Source organism: Macaca thibetana, chromosome X (assembly GCF_024542745.1).
Source record: "Macaca thibetana thibetana isolate TM-01 chromosome X, ASM2454274v1, whole genome shotgun sequence".
NCBI lineage: Eukaryota > Metazoa > Chordata > Mammalia > Primates > Cercopithecidae > Macaca > Macaca thibetana.
The window spans coordinates 82,193,974-82,216,565 of NC_065598.1; the positions used below are offsets into that span (position 1 = coordinate 82,193,974).

Consider the following 22,592-nt stretch of genomic DNA (forward strand, 5'->3'; position numbering starts at 1 on the left):
GCAAAAAAGAAAGCTGATCCAAGGGAGTCCATGACTTGTCCAAATTTATGCCTAGACCTGTGGCCTGTTTTAAAAAGATAACCTGGGTCAATCAGATTTCCTTTCCAGGAAATTCTTTTAAAATGACATAGATAAAAGATACAGTATAACAGAAGCTGAAAGAAATGAATTGAGATTTATCTTGATGTAAAGTAGGGTAGAGCAGCCATTATATGCAGCATCCATCTTGTGTATGGGCCACAGTCAAGATGACTACCAGAGAAAGTCTACTGGTAGAGAGAAAGGATAATACAGTAGACCTGGAGAGACATGTATATTTGTCATGAGTGCAAAAGTAAGTTCATACTTGTGAAAAAAGAGCTGTGGTCTCAGTTCATGAAATCCGTTTGTGTTTTATTTTCTGTGCTTTCTATTCATGCAAACTCTGAGTGTCCTTATAACAACACCTCGTTTTCTTAGCTAGCCAGGGTGAGTATTGCAAGCAAAGGAGTTTTGATTAAAAGGTTTTAAAACATGCATATAGCTGGGCACACAGATGATTCTGTACAAACTGTTTCTCTACCTAAAAATTAAAAATGTAAAAGGTTTTAAAAAATTGCTATTCAAATACTAGAAATATTAATTCAAAACTAAATATTTATCTGGAAATCAAAGGTTGAGGACAGATATTTTTTTTAATTACACTTTAAGTTCTAGGGTACATGGGCACAACGTGCAGGTTTGTCACATATGTATTCATGTGCCATGTTGGTTTGCTGCACCCATTAACTTGTCATTTACATTAGATATATCTCCTAATACTATCCCTCCCCCCTCCCCCACACCACGACAGTTCCCAGTGTGTGATATTCCCCATCCCGTGTCCAAGTGTTCTCATTGTTCAATTCCCACCTATAAGTGAGAACATGCGGTGTTTGGTTTTCTGTTCCTGTGTTAGTGTGCTGAGAATGACAGTTTCCAGCTTCATCCATGTCCTTATGGAAGGACATGAACTCATCCTTTTTTAGGGCTGCATAGTATTCCATGGTGGTATATGTGCCACATTTTCTTAATCCAGTCTATCATTAATGGACATTTGGGTTCCAAGTCTTTGCTATTGTGAATAGTGCTTCAATAAATATACGTGTGCATGTCTCTTTATAGCAGCATGATTTACAATCCTTTCAGTATACACCAAGTAATGGATGGCTGGGCCAAATGGTATTTCTAGTTCTAGATCCTTGAGGAATCGCCACACTTTCTTCCACAATGGCTGAACTAGTTTACAGTCCCATCAACAGTGTAAAAGTGTTCTTATTTCTCCACATCCTCTCCAGCACCTGTTGTTTCCTGACTTTTTAATGATCACCATTCTAACTGGTGTGAGATGTTATTTCATTGTGGTTTTGATTTACATTTCTCTGATGACTAGTGATGAGCATTTTTTCATGTGTCTGTTGGCTGCATAAGTGTCTTCTTTTGAGAAACACCTCTTCATAACTTTTGCCCACCTTTTGATGGGGTTGTTTGATTTTTTTTCCTGTAAATTTGTTTAAGTTCTTTGTAGATTCTGGATATTAGCCCTTTGTCAGATGCATAGATTGCAAAAATTTTCTCCCATTCTGTAGGATGCCTGTTCACTCTGATGGTAGTTTCTTTTGCTATGCAGAAGCTCCTTGGTTTAATTAGATCCCGTTTGTCAATTGTGGCTTTTGTTACCATTGCTTTTGGTGTTTTAGACATGAAGTCCTTGCCCATGCCTATGTCCTGAATGGTATTGCCTAGGTTTTCTCCCAGGGTTTTTATGGTTTTACATCTGACATTTAAGTCTTTAATCCATCTTGAATTAATTTTTGTATAAGGTGTAAGGAAGGGATCCAGTTTCAACTCTCTACATATGGCTAGCCAGTTTTCCCAGCACCATTTATTAAATAGGGAATCCTTTCCCCATTTCTTGTTTTTGTCAGGTTTGTCAAAGATCAGATGGTTGTAGATGCGTGGTATTATTTCTGAGGGCTCTGTTTGTTCCACTTGTGTATATCTCTGTTTTGGAACCAGTACCATGCTGTTTTGGTTACTGTACCTTTGTAGTATAGTTTGAAGTCAGGTAGTGCGATGCCTCCAGCTTTGTTCTTTTGGCTTAGGATTGTCTTGGCAATGTGGGCTCTTTTTTGGTTCCATATGAACTTTGAAGTAGTTTTTTCCAATTCTGTGAAGAAAGCCATTGGTAGCTTGATGGGGATGGCATTGAATCTATAAAGTAACTTGGACGGTAAGGCCATTTTCACAACTGATTCTTCCTATCCATGTTCATGGAATGTTCTTCCATTTGTTTGTGTCCTCTTTTATTTCATTAAGAAGTGGTTTATAGTTCTCCTTGAAGAGGTCCTTCATATCCCTTGTAAGTTGGATTCCTAGGTATTTTATTCTCTTTGAAGCAATTGTGAATGGGAGTTCACTCTTGATTTGGCTCTCTGTTTGTTGTTCTTGGTGTATACGAATGCTTGCTATTTTTGCACATTGATTTTGTATCCTGAGACTTTCCTGAAGTTGCTTATCAGCTTAAGGAGATTTTGGGCTAAGACGATGGGGTTTATACATCGATGGGGTTTATACAAATATACAATCATGTCGTCTGCAAACAGGGACAATTTGAGTTCTTTTCCTAATTGAATACCCTTTATTTCTTTCTCCTGTCTGATTGCCCTGGCCAGAACTTCCAACACTATGTTGAATAGGAGTGGTGAGAGAGGGCATCCCTGTCTTGTGTCAGTTTTCAAAGGGAATGCTTCCAGTTTGTGCCCATTCAGTATGATATTTGTTGTGGGTGTGTCACAAACAGCTCTTATTATTTTGAGATATGTCCCATCAATACCTAGTTTATTGAGAGTTTTTAGCATGAAGGCTGTTGAATTTTGTCGAAGCCTTTTTCTCCATCTATTGAGATAATCATGTGGTTTTTGTCTTTGGTTCTGTTTATATGATATTGGAGGATATTATGTTAAATGAAATAAGTCAGGAACAGAAAGGTATAAATAGTGCATGCTCTCACTCATATCTGGGAGCTCAAAAAGTTGAGCTCATAGAAGTAGAGAGTAGAGTAGAATTCTGGTTACTAGAGGCTGGGAAGGGTAAAGGGGAAGAGAGGATAGAAAGAAGTTGATTAATGTATACAAAATTACAAAATTACAATAATTCATTGTGTATTTCAAATAGCTAGAAGGGAGGATTTTGAACATTCACAATACAAAGAAATGATAAATGTTTCAGGTGATGGATATGCTAATTACTCTGATTTGATCATTATGTATTGTATACACGTGTTGAAATATCACTCTGTACTCCATAAACATGTGAATTTAAAAATTATTAAATTAAAAAATACATAAATATTCCTCATTTGGCAAATCTGGGGTCGGGGCTAATAATTTGCCTAAAATTTTTTCTACAAAATTCCCAAGTAACGTTGATGCTGCTGTTCTTGGGCCTTCATTTTGAGAACTAATAGATTATGGCAACAAGACTAGTTACAAACTCCCATCTTCTGGTAGAAATAGAGACCCCAGTAAAATGCCAGACTTGGTCTTTCCCTCCTGTTTTAGGAGGGGGAGAGATTAAATCTACATTTTGAAGGTCACAATATCTAAAACTTGATAGGGCAGAGTAAGTGGGAACTGACATCTGAGCAGTGGTGTGCTGGAGCCTGCGCATGCTAGCTCCCATGAGCCAATGTCCACATCTCTTCCCAGCTCCAAGTTCAGTGATAGAAGTTGGTAACTTGAATTCGGCCTTAGTGGAGATTTACACCACACTTTTTTACACCACTGCCTACAAGTGATATTGAGTGCTGATATGTGCATAATATAAGATACTCTACATACCCTAAAACCCACAGACCCCATCTTTTAAGAAAGTACTTTCCAAATACAATTATAGTCATCCCAGGAAAATTATGTGGTGTTATTCATTCAATAACTATTTTTTAAGTACTTGCTGTATGTCAAGAACTGTGACAGATGCGGGGGATACAGCAGTGAACCAGAAAAACACATTCCTTGCCTTCTTGGAGCTTACACGATTTTAAATAGAAAAAGTAACTGTAATGTGAATAATTTAACTTAAGTGATTCTGTAAACTCATTAGCAGCAAACATCATAATTGTTTTAAAAACTCAAAATAATGAAAAAAATCCTCATAATTATCTTTATAAGCCCTGGAGCATAATGGAATATTGTAATTATCAAAATTATTTATATCTGTTGACATTTACTATATATTTAATATGTTTACTGCAAGTATTTAGTGTAGTTATAATTACTGTTTATCTGGCTCTCTCCTATACCATATGTCTTCAAATTTAGAAATAGTGTGGGCATGTACTGCTCCTTGGGTTAATGTCTCCTCATTTCTGGATACAGAGTTCATTGGCTTCACCTTGTGTGTGTTTTTAAAGAAGAAAAACTTGTGCCATCTGGGAGAAAACAGACTTCAAGGAAAGAGGTCGAAAGGTGCTTAAACTATTTACATTTTAGCAGAAAGAGTAAATACATGTTAATGTCAAGAAGAAAGCTTTTTAACAGAGCTTAGTTTAGTCAATTATCCTGGTTTCTTTTATACAGAGTGACACATTTTAAAGAAGCAACTATTTAATCAGCAATCAGTCTGAGGTGTAGTAGGTATTTCAGAAGTAGGCAATGGAGATGAGGATGAGTGGGATTTTTAAGGAAGTTTGACATGAACATCAATGTTGCCTCTGGGCTGTAACCAAGGCACCTCTCTGTCTCCACTCCCTTGTCTGCCAGCACTAGCCAGGTTCCAACAGGGATGTGGGAATGGGCAAGAGTCTGTGCGTTTTGGTTGGTGGGTGGGTGAGGACATGTAAAAGTAATATCTTTTTGTTAGTGGTGGAGGTATCTAGGTTACCAGTGGCGAATCCGTATGGGTCTGTAGCAACCTCAATTCTTGCCTCCTCAGAAGACAAATTCAACTGAGGAGCATAAGGCAGAAAAACAGATTGAGGCAAGTTTCAGAGCAGGAGTGGAAGTTTATTAAAAAGCTTTAGAACAGGAAAGAAAGGTAAGTACACTTGGATGAGACCCAAGTGGGAATCTTGGAGGTCATGTGCGGTGTTTGACCTTTGATTTACAGTTTTATATGTTGGCATGCTTCCAGGGTCCTGCATCCCTTTTCCTTGATTCTTCCCTTAGGATGACCTGCCTGCATGTACTGTGGCTTTCTAGCACTTGGGAGATAAGCACGCGCAGTGGGTTTACTGGAGTCATATGCATGCTCACCTGAGGCGTTCTTCCCTTGTCTGGTGGAGTGCCTCATGCTTGAGCCCACTCACCCAATTCCTGAGGTCTTATTGAGAAGCTATCGATCACCAATTTCAGGTGTTTTCTATCTACAGGGATACTGCCTTTTCCTGGTGCTGGCTGCAACCAAGGATTATTTTAAAGAGGCAGTGTGACAACTGCTTGATCATCACTTGATGATCTCCTGACTTTCCTGGTGGGATGTGGTGGGGAGCCCTCTCCTGCCCCACTCATGACTGACCAGCTGCCTACTGTAACAATTTTACACTCTTCTCAGGGTCTTACTACTAATTTTTAAACTGCATAATTTACATTACTTCCTCTAAGTTCTTGCCATTATATTCTAGGACTACTCACAGTAAGGCCCCCAAACTGTTCCTGGTCTAAGTACAGAAATTGACTGTAAGCATTTAGAAACTTTTATAGCAATTTAATAGAGTAATTTTATGTATGTTGAACATAATAATAAAAGCTGGAACTTGACCAACATCTTCCCATTTCCCCCACCCCCTAACTCTTGGCAACCACTATTCTTCTCTGTGCTTCTCTGTGCTTCCGTGGGTTCTATTTTAGATTCCATATTTAAGTGAGGTCATACAGTATTTGTCTTTCTATGTCTGACTTATTTCACTTGGTATAATGTCCTTCATTTTCATCCATGTTGTGGCAAATGGCAGGATTTCCTTCTTTTTTAAGGTTGAATTACATTCCATTATATATATAATGGAATATTCTAAGTTTTGAGTAGTCTTAGAAGATAATGGCGTATAGACATATATAACATTTTCTTTATCCATTCATCTGTCAATGGAAATTTAAGATATTTTCTTATCTTGCCTATTATAAATAATGCTGCAAGGAATGTGGGAGCACAAATCTCTTTGAGGTACTGATTTCATTTCCTACTTTCAGTTATATAAGACATGTGGAAGATCTAATATATGACGTAGTAGCTACAGTTAACAATACCGTATTGTATACTTGCAATTTGCTAAGAGAGTAGATCCTGTGTTCTTACCAAAAAACAAAAGCAAAACCCAAATGGTAACTGTGTGAGTTAGTTGATGGATATGTTAATTAGCTTGATGGTGGTGATCATTTCACAATGTATACATGTATCAAAAATGAAGTTGTATATATTAAATATATACAATTCTTATTTGTCAGTTATACCTTAATAAAGCTAAAATAAACAAAAGCAAAAAAACTGGAGCTTGTATTTTATGTCTTTTTTCATTTCATTTTCCTAGTAATCATTGTTATTACACTTTACAAAGTATCAGTCTGCAATTGATTCCAAAATTTTTAAAAAGTTATTTCATAACAGATGGCTTGAGAATCACTGGTCTAAGCGATATTTAGACCACCTTTAAAAGTGTTGGTAAGGTGCTACTTTGGAGGACGAAGCTCAAGCAAAAGCAACCACTTATCCTGCTTTCTCTCTAGCCATGCTTCTACTTTGGGGCAATTGTGGGAGAGTAAGAGTCCAGTAAAGAAAAGGATGTTGATTGCTACAAATGCTTGTCCTTCTCATGCCATTCATTTCCCCCACATAATGATTTATGCCCATGGCACACTGAATGCTGACAGCTAGAATACTCTGGGCCACCTACATACCCCTGCTCTAGAAGTTCTGTATTTACCAGAAGTCAGTTGTATTTGTTTCCAATTTCACTCTTGTCATCCAGGCTGGAGCACAGTGGCATGATCTCGGCTCACAGCAACCTCTGCCTCCCAGGTTCAAGTGATTCTCCTGACTCAGGCTCCCAAGTAGCTAGCTGGGATTACAGGCACATGCCACCATGCCCAGCCAATTTTTTTTTTTTTGTATTTTTAGTAGAGATGGGGTTTCCCCATGTTGGCCAGACTGGTCTCAAACTCCCGACCTCAGATGATCCACCCACCTCAGCCTTCCAAAGTGCTGGGATTACAGGCATGAGCCACTGTGCCAGGTCCAAAATATTTTTAATATAACAGAACATTTAATTACATCAGTTCCCCCTTAACCCACCATGGTCATTTAATGATGATGATTTTGTCTATTTACACTAATTGTCAGGAGGCTCTTCCACCAACAGTGCCCATGGTTACTTTTGCATAATTTTCTCAACAGACTTAGTTCATCTTCAGACTGAAAAAATCACCTCTTCTATTTGGCCACCCTGAAGTCATCAAATATTGGTCTTCTATATGTGGCATTTTTAGGCATTTTCTCAGGAACATCAAAAATCTTTGTGTACAATATTCTTAACCTCTCTTGTGAACTCTCACATACAGCCAATCATTCTTTTACTAATTTTTAAAAGTAAACTCTCAAGTATGGTTTCTAATCACATTTTTAAAGACAGCTTCTACAGTATAGACAAAAAGCACTAAAGGTGTTCAGAGAAGGGAGAGACCATTTCGTACTAGAATGACAGATAATACATTATAAAAGACTTGGGGAGACCTTGAACGATAGGTAACATTGAAAAGTATGAGAGTTCAGGAAGAGCTGTAGGAGAAAAGGCATCAAGAGAGGAAGGCATGAGCCTATTAACGGAGGGAACAGTGGTGCCTGGTCCACCTTAGAGGAAGGTTAATACTGGCAATCATGGACTGTTAGATTAGCTACGAGAAAGTTTGTGACCTTATAGCAGCCATTCTGGTTGAATGCTCTCAGCTGGGCTCTAGGCACAGTTGCTTTCAGACTTTTTTTGGCAGCAATACACAGTAAGAAATGGATTTTAAATAGCAACACAGTACACACATGATGTATTATGTCTACATTTCAAGAAACGCACTTACTCTAATTACAGTCTAAGTGCTCTGATACTTTCTATTGAATTCAATTTCATTTAAAAATGCTGTTACCCACTGAACTTACTTCACTACCCAATACCCCAGTAACCGGTGTGACCTTCAGTTTGAAAAATACTGTCCACGAAAGTGGTTCTTAAAAAGAGGTGATTTTGCCCCCCAGTGGACATTTGGCAATATCTGGAAGCATTTTTGGTTCTCACTAATGGTGGGGACTGGGGTGGGGGAGGGTGGAGAGCTACTGGCATCTAGTGGGCAGAGGCCATGGATGCTATTAAACCTCAATGCACAAGTCAGCCCATGTCTCCTCCACCCCCAACAAAAAAAATTATCCAGACCCAGTTATCAACAGTCCCAGATTAAGAAAGTCTGTCCTGGCCGGGCGCGGTGGCTCACGCCTGTAATCCCAGCACTTTGGGAGGCCGAGGCGGGCGGATCACAAGGTCAGGAGATCGAGACCACGGTGAAACCCCGTCTCTACTAAAAATACAAAAAATTAGCCGGGCGCGGTTGTGGGCGCCTGTAGTCCCAGCTACTCGGGAGGCTGAGGCAGGAGAATGGCGTGAACCCGGGAGGCGGAGCTTGCAGTGAGCCGAGATCGCGCCACTGCACTCCATCCTGGGCGACAGAGCGAGACTCCGTCTCAAAAAAAAAATAAATAAAAAAAGAAAGTCTGTCCTATTCACCATAGTATTGGAAGTTCTGGCCAGGTAAATCAGGCAAGAGAAAGAAAGCGTATTCAAATAGCAAGAGAAGACGTCAAACTATCTTTGCAGATGACATGATCCTATATCCAGAAAACCCCATCATCTTGGCCCAAAAGCTTCTTAAGCTGATAAGCAACTTCAGCAAAGTCTCAGGATACAAAATCAATGTGCAGAAATTGCTAGCATTCCTATATACCAACAACAGGCAAGCTGAGAGCCAAATCAGAATGATCTCCTCTTCACAATTGCCACAAAAAGAATAAAGTGCCTAGGAATACAGCTAACAAGGGAAATGAAGGAGGATCTCTTCAAGAAGAACTATAAATCACTGTTCAATCAAATCAGAGATGACACAAACAAACGGAAAAAAAATTCCATGCTCATGAATACAAAGAATAAATATTATGAAAATGGCCATACTGCCCAAAGCAATTTATAGATTCAATGCTATTCCCATTAAACTACCATTGACATTCTTCACATAACCAGAAAAACAAAACTATTTTAAAATTCATATGGAACAACAAAAACAAGCCTGAATAGCCAAGATAGTCCTAAGCAAAAGAACAAAGCTGGATGCATTATGTTACCTGACTTCAAACTATATACATGGCCATGGAACCAAAATAGCATGGTACTTGTATAAGAACAGACACATAGACCAATGGAACAGAATACAGAACTCAGAAATAAGACTGCACACCTACAACCATCTGACCTTTGACAAACATGATAAAACAAGCAATGGGGAAAGGATTCCTTGTGTAATAAATGGTGCTGGGACAACTGGCTAGCTATATGCAGAAAATTGAAACTGGACCCCTTCCTTACACCATATACAAAAATTAACTCAAGATGGATTAAAGACTTAAATGTGTAAAAAGTAAAGTAGAGGTTCCTCTTCAAAGACTTTCCTCCCTGTCTAGGAATAAATAGTAACTTCTCTTAGAAGCAAAATTTATTCAAAGACCTGTGCTAACATCCTTTTTTATTTTATTTATTTATTTATTTTTGAGACGGAGTCTCGCTCTGTCGCCCAGGCTGGAGTGCAGTGGCCCGATCTCTGCTCACTGCAAGCTCCGCCTCCTGGGTTCAGGCCATTCTCCTGCCTCAGCCTCCCGAGTAGCTGGGACTATAGGCACCCGCCAACACGCCAGCCAATTTTTTTGTGTCTTTAGTAGAGACAGGGTTTCACCATGTCAGCCAGAATGGTCGTGATCTCCTGACCTCCTGATCTGCCCACCTCGGCCTCCCAAAGTGCTGGGATTACAGGCGTGAGCCACCACACCCGGCAACCTGTGCTAGCATTCTTAAATATCTGCTAGCAGTAATAAAGAAATCAACGTACTTTATGTTCTTTGCCCCCACAATTTAGCCTAAATATTTGCCCTGGCATGCTTTCCCTGGTAGAAGCAAGCATTAGGTCATAGCCTGTTCCTCTTCCTTATTTGAAGGTGTTTTTACCTTTCTCAGCATTCCACAAGTTACTTCCTCCTTCCTTTGTTCTCCTCTGCCTATGCCTCTTTTAAAACGTTCTAAATTGCTAGCCAATCGGGGCAAATACAGAATATGAGGTCCTGTTCCAGCCAATGGAAATGGACACAGCAGTAGGATGGACACGTCAGGTTACAAATGACCCTGTCTCCTTTGTTCCATGTACTCTTGTGGCAAAACTGCGGTAAGTGTACCCTTTCTGCAGAAAGTATAAAAATGGCCTTGCTGAGGAAATTAAATTTATGTTCAAGTACTATTTCTTTATGGCACTGGGAAACAAGCATTTCAAACAAATGCAAAACCCCAAACTATTAAAAAACCCAGAAGAAAATCTAGGTAATGCCATTCAGGACATAGACATGGGCAAAGATTTCATAATGAAGATGCCAAAAGCAATTGTAAGAAAAGCAAAAATTAACAAATGGGATCTAATTAAACTAAAGAGCACAGCAAAAGAAACTATCATCATAGTGAACAGACAACCTCAGAATGGGAGAAAATTTTTGCAATCTATCCATCTGACAAAGGGCTAATATCCAGGATCTACAAAGAACTTAAACAAATTTACAAGAAAAAAACAAACAACTCCGTTGAAAAGTAGGCAAAGGACATGAACAGACACTTCTCAAAAGAAGACGTACATGTAGCCAACAAGCATGTGAAAAAAATCTCAACGTCACTGGTCATTAGAGAAATGCAAATCAAAACCACAATGAGATACCATCTCACACCAGTCAGAATGGCAATTATTAAAAAGTAAATAAACAACAGATGCTGGCAAGGTTGTGGAGAAAAAGGAAAGCTTTTACAATGTTGGTGGGAGTGTAAATTAGTTCAACCATTGTCAAAGACAGTGTGGCGATTCCTCAAAGACATAGAGGCAGAAATACCATTTGATCCAGCAATCCCATTATTGGGTATATACTCAAAGGAATAGGAATTAGTCTATTATAAAATATATGGACACATGTGTTCATTGCAGGACTATTCCCAATAGCAAAGACATGGAATCAACCTAAATGTCCATCAATGATATACTGGATAAAGAAAATGTGGTACATATGCACCATGGAATACTATGTAGCCATCAAAAATGATAAGATCATGTCCTTTCTAGAGACATGGATAGAGCTGGAAGCCATTATCCTCAGCAAACTAATGAAGAAACAGAAAACCAAATACCACATATTCTCACTTATAAGTGAGAGCTGAATGTTGAGAACACATGGACACGTTGTGGGGAACAACACAGACTGAGGCCTGTTGGAGGGTGGGGCTGAGAGGAGGGAGAGCATCAAGAAGAATAGCTAATGGATACTGGGCTTAATACCTAGGTGATGGGATGATCTGTACAGCAAACCACCATGGCACATATTTTCCTATGTAACAAATCTGCACATCCTGCACAGGTCCCCCTGAACTTGAAATAAAAGTTGGAAATTAAAAAAAAAAAAAAGAAATTCTGTTAGAGAGAACCCATTAATAGAATGGAGGGGTTAGCTCCTGAAATTGTATTTCTATTTTTCCTTAGCAACCGAGACTCAAGTAGCTTTGTATTGCCATTCTGCAACTTCCAATAAGTAGGGCTGGATGAGAATTTACTACCTTAGTTAAAATTGCTAGATGCCCTTAGTTCCCTTCCATAACACAAATGTACAAAGATAAAAAGTCAAAAATCCTGGAGCTGTTAATTCAAATACCACTTCCTATATTGTTCTTAGAAATATATCCTAAAATATTTAAGCTATCACTGTACAAATTCTAAACTTCATGAACTGGCTATATAATGGTTAGCTATGTGTAGTTTACATGTTTTTAAAATTCCGCATTGGTGTTCTATTTGGATGGCTTTGCACATGCCAGTATGCCCTTCCTGAGGCCATGAGTAACACTAAACATGTTAACTGCTATAAATTTTGTGACATTGTAGAACCATGAAGTTAACACTGGAGGGTAAAACAGGGAAATGGCTGTAATAAAGAAAAGGCCATGGTTTCTTCTACTGAGGAATTTACAATATGGAAAGACAAAAATTTGGAAAGTCAAAACACATTCAAAGGAAATAATTCATTCACAGGGCAGCATATGGAGAAGTGCTCATTAAGTACTTCTCTCTTTCTCTGTCTCTCCCCTTGCACTTGAGAAAGCAAGCTAACATATTGTGAATAGCCTATAGAGAGGCACATGTAGCAAGAAGCAAATGTTTTTAGTGGCCTACAGCCATCGAAGAGAACTAAGGCCTGCCAATAGCCACATGAATGAACTTTGACCTGGAACTTCTAATGCCTGTCAACAGCCACATGAGTGAACTTAGAACTGGATCTTCTTCCAGTGAAACATTGTGACGGCTACAGCCCCAAGCAATACCTTGAGTGCAGCCTTATGAGAGACCCAGAGCCAGAGGACCTAGTTAAGCTGTGCCCAAAAACTGAAATAAATGTTTGTGGTTTTAAGTCAATTATTGTGAGGTAATTTGTTACATAAAATAGATAACTAATACAGATTATTAAATTCTCCAACTATGCTTGTGGAATTATCTATTTTGCTATCAAATTTTATCAACTACTGCCTCATGTATTTTGAAGCTCTCTCGTGGGCCATACGTTTATGATTGTTACACCTTCTTGATAAATTTTTATCATTGTGAAATGTTCTTCTTGATCTCTTGTGATATATTTTATCTTGAAATCTCTTTCATCTGATCAATATGACCATTCTCATCTTCTTATGCTTACTATTTGTATATTTTTATATCCATTTACTTTCAACCTATACCTTTTATTAAAATACATCTCTTTTAGACTGCATATTGTTGAGTCTTGTTTTCTTTTTAGCCATTTTGACAATTTATTTGGAATATTTAGGTAAGAAATTTTTAAGGTAACATTATTAACATATGTTTGAGTCCACCAATTTTTTGTGTGTTTTTAGTTTGCGCCCTCTGCTTTTTGTTCCTCTTTTCTTCCTTTCTTGCCTTTTATCGATTTGATTTTTTTAGAAATACATTATTATTTCCTGATAAATGTTTACTTAAAATTCTTTGCATTTTATTTATTTTTTTCATTTATTTGTGTTTGTTTGTTTGTTTGTTTATTTATAAAGATGAGGTCTCACTCTGTTACCCAGGCCGGGCTGGAATGCAGGAGTGAAATAATAGATCCCTGCAGCCTCTACTTCCTGGGTTCACGTGATCCTCCCACCTCAGCTCCCAAGTAGCTGGGACTACAGGTGCATGCCACCACACACTGTTAATTTATTTTTTTTTTGTAGAGATGGGGGTCTTACTCTGTTGCACATGCTAGTCTGGCAGTCCCTTAAGTTCTCATCTTGGCCTCCCAGAAGTGTTGGGATTACTGGTGTGAGCCACTATGACCTGCCTGCATTTTATTTCTTAATGATTTCCCTAGAGCTTATGTTATTAATCCCTAATTCTATAGCCTGTTTATAGTTAATAATGTATTCTATGCTATCATTGTCATAGGTATTATATCTATATACGTTACAGTACAAGACAATGTTATCATTTTGTACTGAACCGTTATGTGGTTTATAAAGCAATTAAGCAGAAAAGAGCAAAATTTTTTTTAAAAATAGCCCTTGCATTTAGGCAGATAGTTACTGTTCTGATGCCATTTATACTTTTCTAATGATCTAACTTTCCATCTGGAATTATTTCCCTTTAACCTGAAGAACTACTTTAGCATTTCTTGTAATGCAGACCTGGAATTATCTTAGTTTTCTTTTACCTGAAAATGTCTTTATTTTTCTTTCATTTTTAAAGAGTTGTTTTGCTGAATATGGAACTATAGGTTTATAGTTTTATTTTAACACTTAAATATTTCTGCTTCATTATCTTGTGGACTCCCTTGTTTCTGATGAAATTGGGTATTAAGTGGATCTGTCTCCGATTGTCTCTGTCCCCCATCCCCACTGTCTCCCATCCCCAGCAGCCCCCGCCCCTGTTTCTTACCATTGCATCTTACTCTTTCTCCTTTCAAGATTTGCTCTTTATCTTTGAATTTCTTTGTTTCCTTCCAACTCATGTTTTAGGTGCAGGTGGTACGTATGCAGGATTATCATATGGGTAAATTGGGTGTTGTAAAGGCTTGGTGTACAGATTACTTTGCCACCCAGGTAATAAGCATAGTACTTGATAGGTAGATTTTTGATTCTCACTCTTTCCCACCTCCACCATCAAGTAGGCCCCAGTGTCTGTTGTTCCCACCTTTGTGTCCATGTATTCTCATTGTTTAGCTCCCACTTATATGTGAGAACACGCAGTATTTGTTTTTAGTTCCTGTGTTAGTTCTCTTAAGGTAATGGACTCCACCTCATTCCTATTGCTGTGAAAAACATGATCTCATTATTTTTTTTATGGCTACATAGTATTCCTAGAAACATCTAGGAAGTCATTTCAATAGTTTGACTGTGATGCTCCTTGGCATGAACTTCTTTTTTGTTTACTCTGCATGGCATTCACTGAGTATCTCAAATCTTCCCATTTCTGTTTTTCATCAAATTTGGAAAACTTTGAACTACTATTTCTGAAAATTTTTTCTGCCCCATTCTTTCTCATCATCTTTTGATATTCCATTTACACATATGTCAAATCATTTGATAACACCTAAGAGTTATCTGAATCTCAGTTTATTGTTTTTCTCTCTGCATGCTGAGTTTTGCTCTTGTTGCCCAGACTGGAGTGCAATGATGCAATCTTGGCTCACTGCAACCTCTGCTTCCCAGGTTCAAGCAATTCTCCTACCTCAGCCTCCCAAGTAGCTGGAATTTTAGGCACATGCCATCGTGCTAATTGTGTATTTTTAGTAGAGATGGTGTTTCTCCTTGTTGGTCTGGCTGGTCTCAAACTCCTGATCTCAGGTGATCCACTTGCCTCGGCCTCCCACAGTTCTGGGAATACAGGCATGAGCCACTGCATCTAGCCTCACATAAGGTAATTTTGATTTATCTATCTTCAAATATATTTACTTGTTCCTCTGTCGTTTCATTTGGCTTAGTCTATTGTGAATTTTTAATTCCAGAAAATATATCTTTTAATTTTAGAATTTCCATTTAGTTTGGTTTTATTGTTTCTCCCTCTCTATTGAGGTTTCTTATATTTTTGCTGAGAGTTTTACTTATTAAAACCATATTTTGTTTATCTCATTGAGGGTAGTTGTTATAGCCACTTTAAAGTATTTGTCTAATAATTCCAACAACTGTTTATCTCAGGGTCAGGCTCAACTGATTATTTTTCTCTTTAGGCTATGTTCTATTTTCTTAGTTCTTTATATGCCTAGCAATTTTCTGCTATATCCTGGATACACTGAATGTTAAATTATGAAGATTTGTGTTTCTCTTATTTTTCTCTCATGAGCTTTTTTTTTTTTTTTTTTTCAGTTGCAAGATTTAATAGAGTGAAATTGAGTCAAAACAGAGCTCACATACAAAGGGAGGGGACGCAAAGATGGTAGCCATTGCTGGCTCGAATGCCTGGATTTATATCCCTATCATTATCCCTCCCGCTGTGCTCTCAGGCAATAGATGATTGGCTATTTCTTTACCTCCTGTAATTTACTAATTAGCATTTTAGTGAGCTCTCTTTACTATCTGATTGGTTGAGTGTGAGCTAAGTTGCAAGCCCCATGTTTAAAGGTGGAAGTGGTCACCTTCCCAGCTAGGCTTAGGGATTTTTAGTCGACTTAGGAAATCCAGTTAGTCCTGTCTCTCAGTCCCTCCTCTCAACAGGAAAACCCAAGTGCTGTTGAGGAGGTTGGCCAATGGCCACTCTTACTGCTTCCTGCTGAACTGGGGCATAGTAGAGGTTGTGCAGTTGAGATTTCCTTGGGAGGGGTGCCTTTGATGTCATTAACATCAGAGCATGGGCTAGCAGGCTGGTCCAGGGGTCCACGGTAGATCTTAGTCATGGACTGCATCTGGGGCTCCATTTGAAGAACTATCTTCAATTCTGGAAGAGACAAACTTAACAAGGAAGTTCAAGATACAGGGTTCAAAGAGGAGTAGCAATATTATAGCTGCTAGAGGTCCTAAGAGGGGGAAAATCCAAGGCATCCATTGGCTGAGGAGGCCCCAGGGTCCAGTGTTTTGAAGCTCCTCTGCTCTATGTTGTATTCGATCTCAAATTTTTTTAACTTTCTCAGTGATGATTCCAGATTGATTAACATAATAACAGCATTCTTCCCCTAAAAATAAACAAGTTCCCCCTCTTTAGGCAGTTAGCAAGTCTAAAGCTCATCAATTTTGAAGGACTATTGCTGCTAGGGAGTTAAGTTGATCTTGCAAGGTGACTAGGGAGTCGGCAACCCGTTCCATGTCACCATTTAATTTTTGAGATAGTTTGTAGTAGAACTGAGTAAAGGTTGTGATACTGCCAATGCCAGTACCCAGTCTACCTAGTACTCCTGCTCCAATAACAAAAGGAAGAATGGGTACTCTTTTGTTGCAGGGCTTAGGTACAACATGACTGTATAAATCTTGTTCGGTGTAGATGGTCATAGGGGGCACTAAGAATGAGAGGAAGCACATAAATTCTGAAGAGCCATTCAAACAACTATAGGCTGAGGTACCACAGACAAAAAAATGTTCCTGAGGGTAGGCAGACTATTCATGTGGGAGGAGTTACCCACCTGATGCAAAGGGAGTTGGTTGTGTCTATAGTATTGCTAAATTTTACACAGGTGAGGTTTGAGGTATGGGTTATTTCTAGATTGGAAACAAGAAGTCCTACTAAAACAGAAGTGGTGTTTATTTCTGTGCTGAAGTTGCTCCATTGTTCAGGTATAGGGATGGAAATGTATGGCCTGAAGTGTAGGGGGAGGCACAGTCAACAGTTAGTAGGGTTTTGGGCTGAGACCTCATGGATCCCAGTGAGGGTGGTATTAAATAGACTCACCAGGCGAGTATGGGTATGAAGCATTTCATGTAGTTTTAAGAGATCTAGTCCTTTGTAGGGGCTAGGGGTGCTATGTACCCGGGTCAGTTGGTAGATTACTTTCTTTACATGTTTTTCTCTTGCCTGATCTTGAAATCCACCCCCATGAGACATACTGGTATGGGTGAAGTAAGTCTAACAGACAGTAGCTCTAAGTCCTCCAGGACAACTAGGATTAATCATTTTCTTGTCCAATAATGAATATTTGCAAAGAGTGGCAGAGTTATAGCAGTTGCAGGGCATATGGGTGTGGGCAGTGAAGGTGGGGGTTCCCTTAGATAAACTCCTATATGATGGGCCATCAATATTTCCAGGACACCACGTTCTCCATAGAAACTCTTGGTAAGGGGAGCTACTGGTCTTGCAGCAGCATGGAGGGGGTGCAGTGAGAGTGAAAGGGGTTAAGAGAACAGTAAAGAGAAAAATATGATAAGAGAGGGCCATGGGGATTTCCAATTTTAGTTACTTTCCTCACAGTTGTCTGACAGCCACAAATCTCCTTTAGCAGTGAGTATGCCATTCACATCATGAGATGCCCACACAGTAAGATCTCTTCCCTGTATTATTTTAACTGTCTCAGATACTAAGACTGCTACTGCTGCCACTACCCGTAAACAATGAGGCCAACCCTTTGCCACTACATCAATTTCCTTACTCAGGTATGCCACGGGTTGCAAGCTCGTCCCTTGGACTTGTGTAAGGGCTCCTAGAGCTATTCCTGTTTTATCTGTGACATATAAAGAAAACTCTTGTCCTGATGGCAAGCTTAACACTGGGGCTTGGGTTAGGGCCTTCTTTGGGGCCTGGAAAGCCACTTCTGCTTCAGGTGTCCATCTTACTAAATGGGTATTGGCTTTCTGAGTTTCCTTAATTAGTGTATATAATGGTCTGGCTATTTCGCTGTACCTGGAAATCCATATTCGTCAGAAACCTGTTATGCCGAGGAACTTTCTTAGTTTCTTTAAGGTTTTGGGATGAGGAGAAGCCAGTATAGGCTGGATACATTCCTCACTGAGGGCCCTGTTGCTTTTGGATAATTTCAGCCCTAAGTATTTAGCCTGCTGTGAGCAGAGCTGAGCTTTTGGTTTGGAAACCTTGTAGCCACAGGTAGTGAGGAAATTTAAGAGCTCTTGGGTGGCTTGATGGCACAAGGTTTCTGAACTGTCGGCTAAAAGTAAATCATCCGCGTACCAAAGGACAAGAGTGTCCAGGTATGAGAATTGGCTCAAGTCTTGGACTAATGCCTAGCCAAATAGATGGGAGCTATCCCTGAACCCTTGGGGCAAAACAATCCAGGTGAGTTGAGACGTTGGGTTTGAAGGATCTTCAAAAACAAACAAGAATTGAGAGTCAGGATATACAGGGATGCAGAAAAAGGCATCCTTAAGGTTCAGGACTGTAAACCACTCTGCTTCCTCTAGTATTTGGGAAAGCAGAGTATAAGGGTTAGGTACAGCTGGGTATAGAGGGACAATGGCTTCATTGATAATCCTGAGATCTTGCACTAACTTCCACTGTCCATTGGGTTTCTGTACTCCTAAAGTTGGAGTATTGCAGGAGCTATTGCATAGTTTTACTAGACCTTGGGATTTAGGTCCTTAACAGTCTTTTGGAGTCCTTGTTGGGTCTCAGGTCTAAGGGAGTACTGCGTTCGGTAGGGAAAGGAGGCAGAATCCTTTAGTTTAACTTGAACAAGACAGGCATTCTTTGCTCAGCCATATTGTCCTCCTGTTGCCTAGACTTCAGGATTAATTCTTTCCTCAAGCAGGGGACAACAAACGAGTGTTCCTTTTCCTATGTTCAGGTGTATAATGGCCCCTGCTTTTGCTAGACTCTCTCTCCCTAACAAGGGAGTGGGGCTTTCAGGCATAATTAGAAAAGCATGTGAAAAGAGTAAAGTTTCCCAGTCACAACTTAGTGGCTGGGAGAAGTATCTAGTGACTGGCTGTCCTAGGACCCCTTGGATAGTGACGGATCTGAGGACAGTTGTCTGGGACAGGAGAGTACGACAGAGAAGGCTGCGTCTGTGTCCAGGAGACAGTTAACCTCCTGGTCCTCAATGGTCAAGCATACCCAGGGCTCTGTGAGGGTGATGGCATGGGCTGGCACTTGCCCCGGGCACCCTCAGTCCTGCTGCTGGATCATCTGGTTAGTGGCTTCTGACTCAGATGACCTTCATCCCCTGGGGCAGTGGCTCTTCTAGTGACTCCCTTGACATAAGGGGCATGGACGAGAGGGTGGCTTACTTCTACTTGGACAATCTTTTTTAAAGTGTCCTTGTAGACCTCACTGGAAGCAAGCCCTATTAGATATTCGATTTGCCCAGCTTTTCCCTTTTCCAGAGCCTCCAAAGTTCGCTTACCTGAGGGCCATGACTAAAGTGGTGGCCTTTTTTTAATCCCGTTTGTCAGGTTCCACCTGCTCCTCCTCATCTCTATTATAAAAAACTGAGGTTGCCAAGTTCAATAGGTTTCTAAGTTTTGCTCTGGGCCTAAGGCGGACTTTTGAAGTTTTTTCCTAATGTCTGCAGCTGACTTATCCTTTAACTTATCCTTTAAGATTAGTTGGCCTTCAATAGAGTTAGGTGACAGGGAGGTATGCTCCCTGTATGCTTCCTTAGTATCTCCAGAAAGGCAGTAGGATTTTCTTCCTTTCCCTGTGTTATAGTGGATGTCATTAAATAATTCATAGGCTTCTTCCTAGTTTTCCTTAGTCCTTCTAGCACGCAAGTTAGCAAATGTCTGCGGCACCAATCTCCATGCACTGATTCTGTGTCCCAGTGAGGGTCTACACTGGGAAATGCCTGCTGGCCTGTGGGGAATCATTCTCTTTCCTCTGTTGTCATCCTATCGTTGACCTGACTGAGATACCAGAGATTGCCAAGCTCTCGGGCTGCAGTTATGGCGGCACTTCTCTCATTTAGGGTTAGTGTCTGATTTAGCAGTAACATTATATCTCTCCATGTCAGATCAAAGGATTGTCCTTACCCTTGTAAAACATCAGTATAATGATCAGGGTTATCTTAGAATTTACCTAGGTCTATTTTAATTTGCTTTAAGTCTGAGAGTGAAAAAGGTACATGCACTATGGCTGGGCTGAATTCTCCTCCTCCCACCGCTTGGAGGGGGCATAATCGGGAAATACTGGCACTCTATGGTTCATTGTTTACCTCTTTGTCTATCTCCTTTCGGACTGTTTGGGTTAAAAGGGGGTCCTTATTAGTTGGGGAAGGAGTCGGGTTGGGGGAAGCTGGGGTAGGGAGGTAGACTCTGAGGGCTTTCTGTAGGGCATAAATCATACTTTTTACATAATTGCGAGTTGTCTCTTAATGAAAAGAAAGTTTTACATATGGCACTTCACTCCATTTGCCTTCTTTTCAACAAAAGAGGTCTAGCTGTAGGATGGTGTTATAATTTATACTTGCCTCAGGAGGCCAGGTTTCTCCCCCTTGAAGAGGATATCGTGGCCAGGCGGTACTGCAGAAGTATATAAGTCGTTTCTTTCTTAGCCTCTGAGGGTCAAATTGGTCCTAATTCTCCAGAATACATCTTAGGGGCATTTTTGCCTAGGGGGGAACGTTTCCCATCTGAAAAATGAACATACGGATGCCAGCACCCCTAGTCATTTTCCGATGAGCATTAGTCCTAGAGCATCCTCTGTGGTCTTAATGTTTATTCCTTTCCAGGGTGCGTAACCACCCATGGACCTCTGCTTATCGGATTAGTTACACTCACAGATGTAGCAGTCCTGCACCCATTTTCCCGCCTTTCTTGACCACAAAGAAAGCAGTCCAGGCTGCTGGATCCTAATGGTCCTTTACCAGCGTGCCCAACATTGTCTCTGTGCTTAGAGGTGAGTCCTAGAGCTGGGCTGGGTTCCTGAGTATTTCATAACAACCCAGCTGCCCCATCAAGATGCATTCCCATAAACAGTTCTTATGCTAATTCGTTTCCTTGTGTAGGTAACCTTTTGTGTCAGGATAGAGATAGTCTTGCAATTCTGTAGGTACTTTAAGCTTGGCTGAGTGCAAACAGCTCCCACATTTGAGGAGACCAATTGTTAGGCAATTTTTCTAACTCTGCTTCCACAAGAGTCTCCATATCTATTACTGAATACCCATTGTGGTTTTTTCCTCAATCACCTGGGAGGAAGCATGTATCATCCTGTCCTGAAGGGAGTTCCTCCTGGGTCTGGTCAGACCTTTGTATGGTAATTAATATTTAAATCCCCTGTTAGGAAATCTGCTGGGTTAAGGGAATTATCAGTGGTTAGTGTTAAATTACCTTTTTCTAACAGAATAGCCCCATGCTTTAAGATTTTTGAATTAGTAAGCTACCTTTTTGCTTTTTTGACTTAGAATAATTCTGAATCGGTGAGGTGTGCTCACAGTGAGGTTTTCTGTAGAAGTTACTTTTCTACTTTCTTCTGTTAGCAAAGCAGTTGCCGCTCCTTGATGATTGAATGCATTCGCAGGTTACTGGGTTAAGGATTTTTGATAGGAAAGCTAGGGGTTGTCAGTGGTCTCAGTGTTCTCAGGCTACACCTTTGTTTACACTGACAACAAGGTAGCATTGGAGTGTTATAGGGTCATGGAGAAGACCTACAATTATCAATTATAGTTTTTAAATTTACCCTGGCTTTTAAAGGAATAGGGCACACTGTTTTTTCTTTACTACTTGGGACCCAAAGAGGGCAACCCGAGTGTTGTTTCTTTTGTTTTAGCAGGTGATTTTTCTGGGTGGAAGGTGGGACTGGGCTTGAGCTTCAAACGTTATTTTTTGGGCAGCATCTCCCTTATCTGTTCAGATTGAATTTAAATACGTCTGTGTGCAGGAATTACCCATGAGTTGTCAGTTTGCAACCTCTATATTAGAATGTTATGATCTTTAATTGAGATGCCTTTAGTCTGTTCTACAAATGCCTGGTTCAGAGATCACTAAAAAATGTGGGTAGACAGAATTTGGATATGTGTTCTCTGGTTCTTTCTCAGGTAGGATTCTCCCCTTGGCTTCAGCATTTAGTTTATTGGATTCAATGTTTTGGTTTCACAAGTCAGAAGACAAATCCCAGCCAATTCATACACCAAGCCTGAGCCACACAGAATTTACCCATGTAACAAACCTGCACATGGACTTCCTGAACTCAAAATAAAGGTAGGGAAAAAAAGTAGGGAATAAATGACCAAAATAAAATAAAACAATCAGAACACATGCAGGAAGCAAAGTGATCACATCTGTCATGCATCAACTTATGTTTTCCCTGTGAAACTTTGCATACATTGATTACAGAACTTGTTGGAACCGAACTCTCGATTCCCTCCTGGGCAGGGGTCGCCGCGAAGGATCACCG

General features: G+C 39.9%; 1 pseudogene; it reads right to left on the bottom strand.

Moving 5' to 3' along the window:
- Window positions 1-16,032: 16,032 nt before the first annotated feature.
- LOC126945833 (syncytin-1-like) lies at window positions 16,033-17,687 on the bottom strand (annotated as a pseudogene).
- Window positions 17,688-22,592: the final 4,905 nt, after the last annotated feature.